The sequence below is a fragment of the Thalia democratica genome, chromosome 6, assembly GCF_965202585.1.
Source record: "Thalia democratica chromosome 6, ktThaDemo2.hap1.1, whole genome shotgun sequence".
NCBI classification, from domain to species: Eukaryota; Metazoa; Chordata; class Thaliacea; order Salpida; family Salpidae; genus Thalia; species Thalia democratica.
In genome coordinates, this window is record NC_139170.1 from 45,212,760 (window position 1) to 45,224,141 (window position 11,382).

The following is an 11,382-nucleotide window of genomic DNA, read 5'->3' on the forward strand; positions in this document are numbered from 1 at the left end:
AAAATTTACTTTGCCAAATTATTTTAACTTTTAAAATAGCATTAAAGGTATCATGATTAATTTGAGTGTGTGAAAATTTTGTTTTTAAACAATTGTTCAAAATATAGATTTAAGTGTTTGCTAACAACAGATCCTAGTGAAACAGGTTTACTGGAATGTAAATAAAAACAAATTATACAGTATTCTTCCTTTATTGTACCAACATATGTTTATGTGTGTTAACGAATCAACGAACTTCAACTGGCTTCTGTAAAAAAAATAAATACTGTAATGAAAGAATAGAAGCTAAAGTAGGTGTATAAATATTTTTATTAAAATTAAAATATATAATTATATAAATATACATTATGTGAATGTGTATGTTCATGTGAAAGGTGAATGAAAAATATGGAAGGTGAGAAAGCCAAAGCTAAAAAGTATGTAGCAGTATAATTTAAGCAACATTATCATAAAAAAATAATTTAGATATAAATAAAAATTAATACTTTTTAAAAAAGGTTTTAGACATAAATGTATTAAGAGACTTAACACAAATACCAAAAATAGACTACTTTTTGCAAAAAAAAAAAAATATGCTTAGCAACACTGTATTTCTAAGAAAAGTTCAACTAGGCAAAGTGTGTGGTAACCATAAACCATAGTAAAACCTAAAACTGGTTATTAAGAGGGTTGCAACTTTTTAGAGCAAAAATCTTTGTTGACAGGGTTGCCACTCGTTTTTTCAAATTTTCTTCCAGGTTTTTAAAGTACACGTTTTTGGGTCTGATTTTAGTTTTAAGCTAATTTCTATATAAGAAACTGTGTTTAATAGTATAAAAACATTGAAAATATTTTATTAAGTTACTTTAAATGTGTTTCTTAATCAAAAAAGTTTTGATGATGACAAAAAAATATTATTTATATGATAGAAATTTTACTACTGAAAATGTTAAAATTATTTAAAATTCCAGGTTTTTCTAGGTTTTTTTTTACCAAAATTCCAGGTTTTTTCAAAATATCTCAAAATCCAGATTTTTCCAGGTTATTTTTGCCTAAATTGTCAAGTTCCAGGTTTTTCCAGGTTTCCAGGTAAAATGGCAACCCTGTTGTTGAGAGTTAAAAAAATATCTATCTTAGATTACATTTACTAGTCTAGTAATCCTGTTTTATGAAAAAAAAATATCAGAAAACAAATTAAAAATTATAAAATAAACAGTTATCTTTTTTTTTTGTTTAAAACAAACAAAACAAGTAGAAAATAAAAATTATTAAAAAAAAAGGAAATTTTCAAATCATAAAATTAATTAATTTAAGAAACTAGAAATTTATTAAAAAGCATAACTAATTAGCTTAAGATTTACAAAAGACACCCAAAATAATATAAGCTAGGCTGAGATTTTAAAAAACCCTTAATAAAATTTAAACTAGCCTCAGTGTGTGGCATTTCTATGTTATTTTAAGCCTATAGTTTTTACAGATTTAGTGTTATTAATCAATTATTGTTTTATAAATATAACATTAGTTTATTTAAATTATTTAAAACATGAAATTGTTGCTTAATTTATTCATTTACTCAAAGGGTTGCCACTCTTTGAGTCAAAAAATCTTCCTTGAGTAACCTTAAACTTCCTTGAGTATTTTTAAAATACTTAATTTTTTTTTTTAAACCATAAATTAAAAAATTACAATGTTAGTTCTAAGAATATTAAAAAAGTAACCGCAAGGCTAAAATTGACTAAATAAGCATTTAAAGATAAATAAAATTATTTTATTGGAACAAAATATTGAAACTGGATTAACTAAATCTCATTCTAGAAGTAGAAAAAATTTTCCCTGAGATTTTTTTTTTACATTAAAATTTTCCTAAAATTTTTAGAAATAACTAAAACTGCCCTGAGTTTCCCTAAGTAAAAAAAAAACTCAAAATTCCCTGAGATTTTCTACAGCTTGAGAACTCCTTGAGTTCCCTGAGTGCGTGGCAACCCTGTTACTACTACCATGCATCTATTTAAAAGGAACTGTTATTATATTTCAATTATTTTTATCTTAATTAATGTATTTCTTATTCAAAATAAGTTATTTACTTTTCCTGTAAATAAAAAAAAACTAGCTTTAAACTTTAATTATTACTAAACTAATAACATCATTATCATATGAATATCCTTAGAGGAATAGTTGTTTAGTGTAAAAATTAGGTTGTATTAATGATTTTAATTTTAAAAAGGGAACTTCCTTCATTAAGCAAAATAATGTAATTTTCTAGTATTTATAATAAGTAGGAAAATATTAACATTTTCAATTTGGTCCTTTAATCATGATAGTAGCTGCATGACAGGTTCCTCAACATCAGTCAATGTACTTGACTAGACTTTTGAGAATTTCCATTTTTCCAGCTGCAGATTTAATTCTGGTTTATATAAAGAATTATACGTGAGGTTTAATACCAAAATAGAACATCATAGTAAAATGGTCAATAAACTAAATATTAAATTGCCCCAAAACATTTATTAGCAGTAGTATTTTTCTTCAATTTCAAAAGCTTTCAAAAATTTTAATTTAGTAACATAGTTTTCTATTAAATTAAACTCAAAAAATTAAAACACGCTTAACTTAAAAAAAGAAACTAAAAAATATATAAAACTTAAGACCACATATAATTAAAGGTTTACAATAAAGTGCTAAGTATTTTACAATATAATGAAGTTTTTATATAAACAGTAACATATATTAACTTTTAACACAAATATTAAAGATAAGTTTAAAGTTTTAAGGCTTAAACAAAATCAACTCATAAAATAAAAATAAAAAGTGAATTGAAAAGTACATGTCTCTTAACATTAGACAAATGTTTTGTTTGTACCTTGTCTTATTCCACTTTTAAAAACATTACATACAGACTAATCTTTATCAGATTTACTTGATACTGTTATACTGTTCTAAATGTTACAGGATCGCTACTTTTTTGTACTTTTATTTTTATGTAACCTTGGACCATAATAGTACTTTATATTCAAAGTATTACTTTTAATTAGCATTAATTTATAATATAAATTCTAATACCAATAGAATCATATGCTACTCTGAAATTTTACTATCAGCTTTATACTTATTATACAACACGGCAGTCGTTTAACTAGTTTCCTGGAGTCTGTGCGACCCCTGAAATTGTTCAGAATATGGGAAAAAAAAAGCTTAGACTACTCACAAAAAAGTTGTTTAACTAAAAAAATGTCATGTGCTATATATTAGAGAAACGTTTTTGCTAAACTTTAACAATTGAATGTTGAACTTATAAAATGTAAATATCATAATTTTTATATATTTGATAGTACTCTGTAAGGAGTTAGCTAAAAAATTAAAAATTAATTTTTATGCCATACTAAACCTATACTTTGTTAAAATCTAATAGTTAAAATAATATTGACCAAATTGTACAAAAATATCAAGTGAAAACAGTAATATAAATAAATATATGGTAAATATTCTATTTTAGTCCCAGACAAGACATTAACAGTATTTGTGGTGTGCAGCTTGGTAACCAATTTTTCTTTACTCCAATTCCTTAGTTAGACCAAACTTTTTTAGCATTTTGGTTTGTGTTGTTTACAAGATCGTAATTGTAAACTTTATTAGAACTTTACTTTATAGTTGTTCAATGTTTTTTTTTAAACTATGTAACAAATTTTAAAATTAAAAAAAAATCCATTTAAATAAAAAAAATTCTAATTATATAGCAATTTAAATTTTAGTTACATTAAAACAAGTTACCGTACTTCCTGCATCTATTTTGATTAGTAATAATTTTATAAAGTTATTATATTTGACACTATTATTTATCATTAAAGTTTTTATTTATCTAGTTTACTAAATGCTGACCATGTAGTTCAATTACTTGACCATGATATTAATATAGCAGAGTCGGAATAAAAGCTAAAGTTTCGATAGAAAATCACTAAAACTCCTGGCAAAAATAGAACTTGAAACAATTTTTACATGTAAAATATCAAAATTTCGCTTAGATAAAAAGTGTGTTGAGATTCCAGTGTTGTATAATTAGAATAAAGCTGATCGTCGAATGTAAGATTAGAATAAACTGTCCTAATTTTATGAACAACAACATAAAAGACTTTGATGACCTTTTTATTTGCAAATGGAAGCTATTTAAATTATTCAACCAAATTAATGCTAATTAAAAGTAATATTTTGAATATAAAGTACTATTATGGTCCGAGGTTACATAAAAAAAAGTACAAAATAATATTGTTCCGGTGACATTCAGACCAGACAGTATAAAGTAAATCTGATAAAGATGAGAACACAAACACAACATTTATCTAATGTTAAGAGACATGTACTTTTTAATTTACTTTTTACTCTTTTATGTTTAGATTTTGTTTAAGCCTTCAAACTATAATATCTATTTATTACTTAATACTTGTGTTCAGGGGCGTCGCGTGGGGTGTTGCACTGCCGCAACTGCACCACTTGGAAATTTTGTAAGGAAAAAATTAAGTATCTATAATATTTTCGTTATTTTTTAGAACGAAATCTCTTTTCAAAACTCCAATTTAAAAAACGACCATTTTGCCCACTTCACTGCCGCAAACTCTTAGCTGACTGCCGCAAATGAACTCAAAAAAGCAAAATTTCTTCAAGAATTACCGCAAAATCAATATCTTGCGGTAAGTAAGCTAAGTTGAAAATTCCCTAAAACAGGACATGCTTAAGTATCATCTACAAGCTATTGTAAACATAAAATAAAAACAAAGCTAAGCTACTGCAAAGGATTAAACTTGACTTTATGTACTCACATGATTTTTTAAATTTAAACTTGTCATAAATTAAATATTTTGAAAAAAAAAAAAAAGAAACTTAAATCACCAAAGTCTAAGAAATTCGATTTTTTATTTTAATCTGCATACATAAACTTAACTATAACTGATTATTGTAATCATAAAGTTAATAAAATATTTAATTAAATAATATTTAAATGTAAAATTTGAGTTCTGAAAAAAAATGTTAAGCAGTTTATTATAAACTTCTAGTTTACTCTTACAGAAAAATAATTTAGATTTATATTAAATAAAAATTATTATTATTTAAACAGTCACATATTTAAATAAAGTAAATAGCCTTAACTTAAAATATTGGTCTGACCCCCCAAGAAACTTTGATTACTTTGAGTAGTTTAACATTTTAGTCTACTTTATATGACTTTTGGTTTAATTTTTTCATAAACAAAGCAAAAATTTTAGATAAAATTGCCTCATAATCAGGATAACTTAGAAATGTTAAAAAACTCAAGATGACCCAAGATAAATTAAAACTGACCAAATTAGAAAATATTCAGGCTGACTAAAGCAGTTTTAGTTTTTTACTCTGAAAATAACAAGTTTATTTAAAGTTAAAATATAAGTGTTTTACCCCTATGGCCACATGAAAACTAACTAACAATTTTTTACTGTTATAATGGTTACATATTTATTAATTATCTTTAAATTTCTTGAAAAGTTCAACAGCCTCACCAACTAAACTTTAAAAAGTTGAGCTCCTGAGAAAAATACTGTCATCAAAATGAAAAACAAATAAAATTTGAATACATAAAAGATACCCTTAAAAAAATATTGAATTTTAAACCTCCAACAAAAAAACATTAAGTTTAGAAAAAAAGTTAATAAAAATCTTTAAGTTTGTTGAAAAAAATTGTGCAAAATAGTGAGGGGTAAGGGGGGGATGTATAGGCACTTTTTTACATGTTGTTCTTATTCTAAGTTTTTCAGAAAGCTAATAGTTACTCTTTAATAAACTTGAAACTTCCAATTAAACTTTTAGATACAACCGGTCAGACTAGAGATTACATTGATTTATTATACAAGGAGCAAACTAAAACAGCAAAAAAATACAATTTTACTGAAAACCTATATTCTCCATCATTTTTAAAGCAATTTTTATCAAACTTTTTCATCCTAATCTTTATGAAATTTTATACTTTTGTTGAAGAGAAGTGTTAAATTTTTAACTATCAATATATATTTTTATATATACAAAAAATATTACTTTTGTTATAACTTTTTTTTCTTAGTGTTTTAAATATCTATTTTAGCAAATTGTTTTATTTTATAAAAGAAACATCTATAGATTTTGAGGCCAACTTATAAAAAAAGATATGGTTTTAGTGATTTGATCTATTTGTTGTTTGAGTTTATATTATATTAATAAGGACTCTTTTGTATCTCTGACTGTGAATTCCCATATCTCAAAAATTAATATGATTTTTTATATGGATAAAAAATTCCTTGCAGTTAAATTAAAACTGTATAAAATAAGTTCAGTAAAATAATTCTAAAGTATATGTTAAGGGCATAAAAGGGGGGTAAAACACTTTTTTTTTAAACGATGTTTTAGTTTGTGCCTCCTGTAAGGAACCTTTTGTTGCCTTCGACTTTGATCGGCTATATCTAAAAAAGTATTTTGAATTTTTAAAATCTGTAAAAAGCATTTTGTAGCTTAGTAAAACTTCATAAAATAAGATCAAATTGTGAAGAAAGTGTTTCATCCTCCCAATGCCCTTAAAAGCAAAGCTTATCTTCAGGTGTAGCAAAAGTTCAGTTGTTTTCAAACTTGATAGTAAAAATATATTAAAAAAAAAATATCTTCATGTCCTTAAAGTTATTGATAAAATGAAACTCTTTGTTTTTAAAATTATTTTAATCTTTTTTTTAGCTATATTCAGGATTGCCACACACTCAGGGTACTCAGTGAAACTTAATGATATTTTAAGTTCTAAAAAATCTCAGGGAAACTCAGGGTATTTTGATTTTTTCTCAAAAACACATGGTGACTCAGGGCATTTTAAGGTCACTCAGGACAGTTTCTTTTGACTCAAAGAGTGGCAACCTTGCTTTTATTTAAATTTTTTTTAATATTGAAATTATTTATTAGTTTACTCTGTATAGTTAGAGCAGTTTAAGAATTTCACAGTTATTGTTGGCAAAATATTTTACTGTTAATAAATCCTGTTTTCCTTTAGAACTTATAGAAACAGTGAAGAAGTGTTATCCTGTAGTTGAATGTAAACAGTTAGAAAGAGAACTGAAAACATTTTATTCACATGCATCAGGATGATTTAGTGAAAATACTGTTATATCTTGAAGAACATAACCTGACTAAAATATTTAACAAAACTACAAAGTTTCTTAGAACTTTGATAACTATTCCCATGAATAGTGTAAACGCTGAAAGAACATTTTCATCTTTGAAAAGGATAAAAACATTTTTGAGAAACACCATGGGTCAGTCAAGATTAAATTCTTTGAGTGTAATTTCGATTGGTAGGGACTTACTTAAAAACTGTACTAGTTTCAAAGAAGAGGTGATGGAGAAATTTATCAGCCAAAAGGAGAGAAGAATGAATTTTAGTTACAAAGGTGAAAAGTAAGAGTCTAAATATTTATGTTTGCAAAGTTAGACTTTAGATTTATTTTTTTAGGTAGACATTCAGTAGTAACTAATTTCTGTACTAAGCAAGTTTAGTTTTTCTTTAAAAAGTTGTAATTTGTACATAAATTTTTCTTTGTTTGTAGACTTTTTAATTTACTTGCCAAGCTTCATTATGCATTCCTTTTTTCGTTTAGTTAAAAATAAGTAAAAATATTATTTTTAGTTTGGTATTTAATCCAATATTTTTCAAGTAAAGTTGAAGCTAAAATGAAATATTATTATAGTTGCTTTGTTTTTTATTATAATATAAGTTTCTTATATCTAAATTGTAAGCTACTTTTAGTTTTAACTTTAGAGCCTTTGTAAAACTAAATATTATTTAGTTTGCTTGTTTTACTTTTGATTTTTTTACTTATTTGAACTTTTTTTTTAATCATAAATGAATTTTAAATTTCTTTACTTTGTAATGTAAGTTGTTCTTTAAAAAGGTTTCAATTTCTACACAACATTTTATTAGTTTGTAGACTTTTTAATTTACTTGCCAAGTATAATTAGACTTTTTTATTATTAAATATTAGTAAAACAATTATTAATAGTTTGATATTTAATTAATCCAATATTTTTAAACTAAAGTTGAGGCTAAAAAAATATTATTGCAGTTGCTGTATTTTCTTATTATAATATTAATCTGTTTAATCTAAATTGTAAGTTAGAGACTTCGTAAAATTTGATATTTACGAGCTTGCTTATTTTACTTTTGTGTTTTTAACTTAGTAGTCAAGCTGTTTTTTTTAAACATAAAAATTTTAATTAGTTATAAGTTGATACTCGTTTATTTTTTTTATTATTCATCAGTAAATAAGCAATTATTTTCTACTGAGTTTTAAATAAATTTTACTTAAAATAAACTTGCAGTTTGTACATAACATTTTTTTGTTTGTTTGTAGACTTTTTAATGTTCTTGCCAAGTCTAATAAGACATTTTTTTTTGTTAAGTTAAATATTAGTAGAATAACCATTCTTAGTATGATGTTTAATCAAATATTTTTAAAAATTAAGTTGAGGCAAAAGAAAAACTATTAAAGTTGCTGTGTTTTTCAATATAATAAAAATTTGTTTTGTCCAATTTTTTTTCTACTGTTAGTTTAAATTTTAAAACCTTCTTAAAAATTAATACTCATAAGTAAGCTAACATTTTTTGAGTCTTGTAAATTACTTGAAATAATTTTTTTTCTTATATTCTTATATTTACTTAAAATTTCAAAGTATTTACCTTTTTTTTTAAAGTTATTTTCTTACATAATTTTTTTTTGAAAAAATAAATGTTTTATTTCTAAACAAAATTTCCCAGGTTACATTAGCAATTTAATGTAATTGTTGTAGAAAAAAGTCTTTATTTAAGATAAAAAAAGAGTTTGAAAATAGTGGATTTTTTTTATAAATTCTGCACCACCTAAAAAAAATACCACGCGACGCCACTAATTGTGTTAAAAGTTTTTATATGTTACTGTTTATATAAATTTTTTATTATGTTGTAAAATACTTGGTATTCTATCGTAAACATTTTAATTATATATGGTCTTAAATTTTATACGTCTTTTAGAATTTCTGTTAAGTATTGCGTGTTTTTATTCTTTCATTTTAAATCAATATAAATTAATTCATATAACTTATAAATTTTTAAAAATTTTAAGTTAAAAAAGGCTACTGCTTTTGAATTTTTGGGCAGGATAACATTTTAAAATAGTTTTTTTTTTAAGTTTTTGATTACTTCAGATTTTCACTTAATGCTAAAAAAATTACTTTTACAAAATAGAAAATATAAAAAATTTAGTAGTTTTTGTGTAGGGTAAAGATTAATTAGATTTTTTAAAACTATCATGCTAGGTATAAATTTTTTTAAATCTAGTCACAGTACTTTTCTGTTTTATTAACAATCTTTTTAAACACTCATGCATGATTAGTAGTATTTTATTAACTTGTTCTTATTATATAAAAGAAGAAAGCATTTTATTAAACCAGTTGTAGATAAGAGAGCTAAAAGTAACATCTTAGGGTGACAAACTAAAAGAACTTTTATAAAAAACATGTTATAACAATTTTTGATTATTCCGAGTTTCAACTAAAGTTAAACTGATGTAGTTTTATTTTTACAATAATAAAAAAATGATTTTTTTATAAAGTTGTATAATTTACAAGCTAAATTGCTTTTTTTGAATTTATATCAGATAATTAAAAATGATTTAGCTTTCTTGAGTTTAAGGCTTCATGGGATACCTCTAAATACCATGTTATATAGTTGTTGTTAAACTTTGTCTTAAATAGAAATATTTCTCAATTTACTGAAATTTAAAGACATTATTCAGATAAAGATGTGCAAACTAATATTTTTATTTATTATCAGGTTTCGGTGGCAAAAAATTACAAGTTTTTAAGTATAATAAATAATAAACTTTTTTTTATTGTATTATACTTGAAAAGGTCGCAATTGTTTGCTACAAAAACCTGGTAAGTGATAAAAAACTTAATTTGCACATCTTTATTTTAATCTCATGTTAGTAATAAAAACTACTTGTTTAAAAACTTTTACTTGTCTTCCAAATGTAGTGTTCTTTTTGTGTTTTTTTATGATTGTTTTCAGTATTCAAACTTACAAATAAAATATTGACTTAAAAAAAAAAAATTTAAATTTCCTTAATATAATAATTAGTCTTTACTAATAAAAATATTAGGCAGACATTTTTTCTATAAATATTGATAACTTCAATGCAATATGATAAAGAAGTCTATAAAATACTAAGTATTGTTTATATGTTTTTATGTTATCTAATAATTGGAACAAATTAAGATATCAAATCAGATATATTTTTGGAACAAAACATCATGATAGCAAAATACTTTCTATTATAATAGTTGTAGGTAAGAGAGCTAAAAGTTACAGCTTAGGACATAAAGCTGAAACATGTTTTGAAAAACTAAAAAACTGTTAACAATACAACCAATTATTTTGATCAACCTAGGTATAAACTTTATGGTTGTGTACGTATGTTAAGATAAGACCATTTAGTAGGACCAATTTAGCTTTAATAACTTGTGGTATTGTTTTGTAAATAAGAAAATAATATAATTTTAAATATGACTGTTTTAGTAGTTTTTAATTTTAGAACAACAAAGTAAAAAAATTGAAGTCAAATACAAAAAGTCAATTTAAATCAATTTATAGTTATTTTTTAATACTTTTTCTATTAGTGGTTATAAAACTTAAAAGAATAAAGAAACTTTGTTATCTTTGTGAGGGAAATTAATTCAGTGTAACTGTTTAGTAAATTTAAATAAAAAAAATTATCTTGTACTACTATCTATTGATTATAATTTATATTATAATTGTTGGTAGGGTTTTTTAAAACTTAAGTTAGTTTCATTTATTTTCAAAAACCAATAAAATAATTTTTCTACTTAAAGTTGTTCTTTCAAAGGGATTTTTTTTGAGTTTAGTGTTAAACTTATACAGCTTTTGCTTATATTTTTTTTTTATCAAAATTATCATAAAAATAGGATTTTTATTCAAGTTTACCTTAAATATAGCTTAATAATACTGGTTTCCGGGAGTCTACCATTAAAAAAAGTCTAAAATTGGATTCACTAAATACATTTTTCACTCAAAAACTGCAATTATTATTAAATAGCTATTTGGTGTAATTTAATAAATTTTTGAACAGTGAATATTTAAATAACAACAGGATACATAAGTTTAATGTCATTAAGATAAAATTAAATGTAGTTGGTAGAGCTTCAAGCAACAACATTGAAATAGGATTTAAAGTTAGTTACTCAGAATAACTTAATGCTTTTTTTTATCTTACAGTAACTAAGGTCAGTTTTTTTATATCCAGGATGACTTATGCCAGTATAGTAGTTCTAAAATAATTCAAGGTTATTTTAAGAATTTAAAAAAATGCTAGT